The sequence below is a fragment of the Somniosus microcephalus genome, chromosome 4 (genome assembly GCF_052327205.1).
Source record: "Somniosus microcephalus isolate GS21.2 chromosome 4, FLI_Smic_1.0, whole genome shotgun sequence".
Classification (NCBI taxonomy): Eukaryota; Metazoa; Chordata; class Chondrichthyes; order Squaliformes; family Somniosidae; genus Somniosus; species Somniosus microcephalus.
The window spans coordinates 297,798,048-297,805,384 of record NC_140990.1 but is presented as its reverse complement, the minus strand read 5'-3'; positions in this window follow the sequence as shown (position 1 = coordinate 297,805,384).

The following is a 7,337-nucleotide window of genomic DNA, read 5'->3' as shown; positions in this document are numbered from 1 at the left end:
TGCCTAGAGGAAACAGCGACAGGGAGAGCTGCCATGAGGCAACAGGAAGCCGGCTTGAGGTACGTTATTTAAAGGGATCATCATTAATGAGTTGCAGCTGTAGGTTAGTGGAGTTTCAGTGCTTTTAGTGCAACAGTCTCATGCTGTAATTTCAAGGTTATTCAGTATCAGGAGTGTTGTGGCAACTAAAAACTAGCTACATTTATTCTTAAAAAAATCAAACTGCTACACTTGGTTACATAAATGGGGGCTGTACTGGCAGTCAAACTCACCCTCCAGGATCTACGGCGGCGGCAGCGAGAAAGTCTGGAACATGTGGCCAGAGGTAGGAGGAGGGCCATCAGGGCTCTAAACAAGAGGCCATACCCGCCGAGAGTATACCAACAGCACCTCTCCTACCTCCAATTAAGTGAGGAGCAGTGTATCAAAAGGCTCCGCTTCACCAAGGAGGTGGTCACAGAACTCTGCCACCTCCTGCAACCAGACCTGCAGCCTCAGATCAGGGTGACCACAGCTCTCAGTGGCAGTCAAGGCCACTGTCACCCTCAATTTCTTTGCCAGTCCGCAAGAGGAGACATAGCTAACATCTCACAGTTTGCCATCCATCGCTGCATCCGGGAGGCCACAGAGGCTCTCTACAATGTGAGAACGGACTACATTTTGTTCCCCATCACCAGAGACAAGCAGGACGAGCACGCATGTGGCTTTGCCAGGATAGCGGGATTCCCCATGGCGCAGGGCGCCATTGACTGCACCCATGTGGCTTTGTGAGCACCTCATAACAATCCTAAGATTTCCATAACCGCCAACGCTACCATTCACTTAATGTGCAGTTGGTGTGCAACCACAGACAGTGAATCCTCAATGTCAATGCCCGCTAGCCTGGCAGCAGCTACGATGCCTTCATCCTGCACTAGACCGGTGTGCCAGCACTCTTCCAGCCACCACAGTAAGCTCACAGCTGGCAGCTCGGAGACAAGGGGTATCCGCTCTCCACCTGGCTCATGACTCCTCTCTACAACCCCAACACTCCTGCCCAGCACTCATATAATGAGAGCCATGCCACCACCAGGAACATCATCGAGCAGACCATCGGAGTGCTCAAGCAACGGTTCCGCTGCCTGACCTCTCGGGAGGAGCCCTCCAGTAATCAGCTGAATGGGTGTCCCATTTTGTGGTGGTCTGCTGTATGCTGCACAACTTGGCCATCATGAGGGCCCAGCCCTTGCCACCAGGGATTGTGGGACCACCTCAGGAGTGGACTCTCAGCTGACACCGCCCATGGCAGCCTCACGAGGCGCAGCCGAATTTCTGCCATGGGACAGTGAGGGACCACGGCGGGGCGCTACGAGGTCGTGTCGTTTGGTGATTACATCATTGCCAGCGGTGCTACAGTCCGGGGCACTATGGGCAGGGGCGTGCGCGCTTTCAGCTAACACCTCAGTAGTGCCCCCCTGAATTTTTAGGCAAGCGCCCCCGCCTGGGTGATAAGCCCTTTGTGCCCCATTAGCGCCCCTTGGAGGCGCTAACATGAGGTGCAAAGGAGTCGAATTCCACCCCCAAAATGTCTTCAGTTAGTTAGATTAGATGAGGCATAACATTCCACACAGATGCCCACAGTACGGCCTTGTTAGCTAAAAACAGACTAGCTGTCTGTTGTTTGTAAGTTTAGGATTTTGACTCTGTTCTTGTGTCTTTAATTTGGCCAATGAATGACCAACCTATGTTTCTTCCATTATTACTAATAACCATATTATAATGCTAAGGTAGAATTTGGAGTTTGTTTAACAAAACTGCTTGCAAAGATAATTAAAAGTTAATTAGTATAAAGTGCATAGAATAGAAGGAATTTATGGGAGTTAAGGTACCATCTCAGAATGGAATAACAACAGAAAATGCTGGAAAAACTCAGCAGGTCAGGCAACATCCGTGGAGAGAAATTTGAGTTGATGTTTCGGGTCGAACCCTTCTTCAAAACTGGAAAGAAAAGAAAATAGATCGAAGGCAGGGCTGCGATCGGACAAAAGAAGTGAAAGAAACAAAAGAAGTAAAAGAGACAATAAAAGGTATTAGAAGCTAGATGAGATGGTAATAGGCTGAGATTAGATGTAAAGTGTACTGGCAGGGCAAGAGATAGCTGCCAGGTGGAATAGTCTGTTAGATTAAGGGCAGATAGCTTGGATGGCGGCTGGTTGAGTAAGACAGCTCTGGCTTGGGCCTCTGATTTAATGGCCCAAAGCTGTGCCTGGTACACACACTGGCTGCACCAGTGGGGGATAAGACTGGATGAGATAAGAGACAATTGTTTTGGAAGGAAGAAGAGATGTTCACACATGCCAGCCGTCTGACCGATCGGGTCTGGTACCAGCTATTTGTCATGGTCGTCTGTTTTTTGCTGTATAACTAGTGTGTTATATTCTGTCCTAAACTCCGATTAAACACAGTGGCCTAGAAATTCAGTTGGGCGCGGCAGCCATTAGCGCCTTAGGAGGAGTAGATTTCGAGCGCTAGGCACTTAGCGGCCGGGCGCAGCGCGATCTGCGCCTCGCCCCAACTTCAGTACACATTTAGCGCCGGCGCAAAGTCTTAGCGCGCGCCCTGCTGCGCGCGCACATCATGACGTCATTTGCTAGTGCAACGCCTTTTGTGCGCCCCGAACCGGAACTTCACTCACGCCGGCCCATTGTGCGCCGGGCGGCCCGAGCGACTGTGAAGTGGAACGGTACACAGCCCAGCCGGGCCGCGGGGAGCGCAAATTAAAGGGCACTTACCCAGCAGTATAAAGGCCAGCCATTTTGCAGCATTCACTCTTGTGCAACGGTTTTTTGGACAGAGACCAAGGAGGAGAGTTTACTGGTTTGGACCAACACTTGGACAGGTATTTTTGGCTCAGGCCAGAGCTTACCAATTATCTTTGCCTTCATTCAGAGCTCAGTGTTTGCCAGCATATAATGGGGGCTGCATTGGGTGGCAACGCTGAATTTCAGCCTTATGCCAGAAGGGCTTACAGACGCCATGAGAGAGTGGCAGCCCTGGCTAGACGCAGAGGGGGCAACAGGCGTCGCCAACTGAGGCCTTACCCACGCAGGGTATACCGCCAGCAGACCTCCTATCTGACCATGTCTGCCGCGATGTGTGTTAGGAGGCTGCGATTCCGAAGGGAGGTGGTTGCAGACATCTGCCGGCTGCTTCAGAGAGATCTGCAGCCACAACTGATGCGCAGGACGTCTCTGTCGGTGGCAGCGAAGGTGACGGTGGCTCGCAACTTCTATGCTACCGGCTCCTTCCAATCCGCTACTGGGGACATCGCTAACATCTCCCAGTTCGCCGTGCATTGCTGCATCCGCCAGGTGACAGAAGCCCTTTTCACAAGGAGACATCAATTCATCTCCTTCCCCATGACCCTGGACAAGCAGCAGCAGCGTGCAGTGGGGTTTGCAAGAATAGGGGGCTTCCCCATGGTGCAGGGCGCCATTGACTGCACGCATGTGGCTTTGCGGGCACCTCTTGAGCATGCCGAGGATTACCGCAACCGGAAGGGCTACCATTCCCTCAATGTACAGCTGGTGTGTGACCACAGGCAGCGCATCCTAGCTGTCAATGCCCGCGTTGCAGGCAGCAGCCACGATGCCTTTATCCTGTGACAGACAACTGTGGCTGACATGTTCCAGGCACAGCCTCCCCCAAGAGGATGGCTTATCGGGGACAAAGGCTATCCTTTGTGTACATGGCTCATGACCCCGCTCCGCGCGCCCACGACCCCTGCTGAAGAGGCATACAACGAGAGCCATCAAGCGACGAGGAACATCATAGAACAAACAATTGGCGTGCTCAAGCAACGGTTCCGCTGTCTCGATCGCTCCGGGGGAGCCCTCCAGTATTCGCAGGATCGAGTCTCCCAATTCGTCGTCGTTTGCTGCATGCTGCACAACCTGGCTATCCGCAGGACTCAGGCACTGCCACCTCACATTGGACCACCACCTCAGGAGGAGGAGCAGGAGGAGCATGAGGAGGAGGAGGACGAGGAGTACCAGCCCAGGAGGGAGGCACAATGTCCAAGGGCCGCCCGTCGGCGGCTTATTGAACATCACTTCTAGGCCCCCTGTCAGGGAATGGCTTGTGCCAATGATAGAACATGATTGCTGCCGCTCCGCAAGCCCTCAGCCGGTTAAGGCAACAAACACTTCAAAGATCAAACATGGACAATGTGAATAAATAAAATGGTTTATTGTACAAACTCTGGGCCCTTCCCACATGAAAACCAAAAACAGACGAAACCCCCAAAAAACACTCAAACACATGACTCGCTCCCACAACCTGGAGAGGATTAACAAAATAGGGCAACTAAAATGGCCGTCATTCTCGGCCTTCGTCAAAAACAAACATCACATCATCGGCCTTCAAAAAACAAACATCCAATTCTCAGCCTCAAGAAACAAACACAAATGGCCACACATTCGACTATTTGGCCCGCTAGGGCGATGCCTTGGCCATCTTTGGGTGGCCCCTGCCCGCCCTGCTGCTCCGCCTCAAAGTTAGGCCATTGGCTGCTGCAAGGCTGCGGACAGGCTCCTGAGGGGCACATGTCGTGACGGCAGATGCCCTTGGGGGTCGGCCTAGTCGAGGTCTGGCCGTCGAGCGGGCGGCTGTTGATTGCTGCAGCTGTGGCTGGCCAACATCAGTCGCTGCAGCAGCTCCTGGCAGCTCCACTGGGGGAGTGGCAGTGGCGGCTGGAGGAATGGCGGCAAGCTGGCGGATGGCAGGCGCTCGCTGGTCGCCTGAGACACTGGCACTCGCCCGGGCCAGCACTGCAGCATGCGCACCAATCTGCCGAGGGACAGACCGCTGTGCTGCTGCAGCGCGCCGGGTGCTCTGGCGATGCCTGGCTGACACAGCGAGTGTGGCAGCAGTGAGTGCCCGTGTTGACCTGTTCACTGACCGCATCAGAGCAGCCAGTGACTGGACGGCACCACTGATCACCTGGCCAGTCGCTGACAGAGCTGCCCCGAATTCCGCCCGACTCGCTGCCTGATCTGCCCGGTATTCCGCCCGACTGGTGGCCTCTGAGGGCCCGAACTCGGCCACACTCTGAGAGAGGGAATCGATGGACTCAGGCAACCGTGTCACTGCCGCCATGAGCTCCGTGTGCCGGCGCTCCGAGTCCGCGGACAAGTCTTTGAGGCGTTCCATCTCCTCGGCGAAGAGCATCTCCTGACTGGAGGCCGGACTCTCCCTCTGGGGAGAAGGCCGCCGAGCTGGCCGACCCTTCCTGCGTTGCTGGAGGCCGCTGGGCCCAGCAATTGGACTCCCCTCCGACGCTTCCCCCCTCTGGGGAGAAGGCCGCCGAGCTTCCACCCCCCTCCCGCCTTTCTGCAGCCCGCAGGTCCCAGGAGCTCCCCTCCCCTTCGACACTTCCGCCACGCTGCCCTCCAGGGAAGACGTGTCCCCTACATTGGCCTGGGTGGCCGCGGCTGAGGGTTCCCCTGATGGGCCGCCTTCCTCTTGCTCCTCCTCCTGCTCCTCTTCGCAGGGTCTGTCACTGGCAAGTTCAGGGACCTCCTCTTCACCATCTGAAAGCAGGAAGGCACAAGAGTAGCTTTAGAGTGAGGAGAGGGCGTCAGTGCGGGATGCATGAGTGGTGGCATTCAGCGCATTGGTCGGACAGTGGCAAAGGATGTAGATCTGATGCGCAAGTGGGACGAGAGAGGTGCAAAAGGTGATGTCCTTACCATTGCTGCCCAGAACAGGGTCGGCATCTCCACATGCAACGGGCCCAATCACCCGGCCACCCATGAGGCGCTCCACGCGATGTTGCAGGTCGGTGAGTGGCTGGATATGGGGTCGGCCTCCCCCGGTCGCAGTCCGGCTCTTGCAATTATTCGCCAGCTTGGCCTGCAAGAGAAAGGACGGCCTCTAAGTACAGTGTGTCGCCGTGATCTTGTGTGCACTGCCTCCCATGATGGAATAGCTTGGCCAGTGTGTCGCCATGATCTGGTGTGCACTGCCTCCCATGGTGGAATAGCCTGGCCAGTGTGTCGCCATGATCTGGTGTGCACTGCCTCCCATGGTGGAATAGCCTGGCCAGTGTGTCGCCATGATCTGGTGTGCACTGCCTCCCATGGTGGAATAGCCTGGCCAGTGTGTCGCCATGATCTGGTGTGCACTGCCTCCCATGGTGGAAAAGCCTGGCCAGTGTGTCGCCATGATCTGGTGTGCAATGCCTCCCATGGTGGAATAGCTTGGCCAGTGTGTTAAGTGCAGAATGTGCAATTGATGCTCATGCCTTTCCCATAGCTGCTGGATGAAGGCTGGCCATTAGAGATTTCAGGTCCCTTTGCCCATAATGTGAGGTGCACATGCAAGGATGAGGAGGTCACTGGAAAGGGTACTCACCCTGACAATCCGCGTGAGGTCATTTAACTTTTTGCAGCATTGGGCACCGCTCCTGGGGATGTCGCTGTTGGCTGACAGCTTGCTGGCGACATGCCTCCAGGCTCTCCTGTAGACGCGGACCGTCGCCTTCTTGCCATTGTCCGGGTACAAAACATGGCGTCTCTTCTCCACAGCAGCAATCAGCACACTCAGATCACGCTCTGAGAAGCGCTGCGCACGTTCACGGGCCTTCTTCATGTCTTCAGGCGCTATTTGGGTCCAGCAGCAGTGTTCAGGCCCTTCCCCCTTAAGAGCTGGCTGGCGCCAGGGTGTCTGCTGTCAATCACGAGATGGCCGCACCTGCGCTGCGCCCGGCCTCGGCGCTATCGATCACCACCTCCGGCTTAGCGCCCAAAGAGAGGCGTCCAGCAGCAGTTTTAGCGCCCGCCTGAACTCCTAGGGCGAAGCTAATGAATATCGGAGAAGTGGCATCGATTTGGCGGCGGCCGCAAACTTTAGCGGACGCCCCACTTTAGCGCCCCAAAAGTGGCGTCAATGAATTTCTAGGCCAATATACCTACCATATGGGTTTGCACTTGATCCTATTTATTTGAAAGACCAGAAAGATAAGGCACATGGGATTGGGGGCAAGGTACTGACTTGGATAGAGAACTGGTTGGCAGACAGAAAGCAAAGAGTTGGAATAAACGGGTCTTTTTCCAAGTGGCAGGCAGTGACTAGTGGGGTTCCACAGGGATCGTTCCTTGGACCCCAGCTGTTCACAATATATATTAATGATCTAGACAAGGGAACTAGATGTAATATCTCCAAATTTGCAGATGACACAAAGCTGGGTGGGCGTGTGTGCTGTGAAGAGGATGCCGAGAAACTCCAGGATGATTTGGACAGGTTGGGTGATTGGGCAGAAGCATGGCAGATGCAATAAAGCGTGGATAGATGTGAGG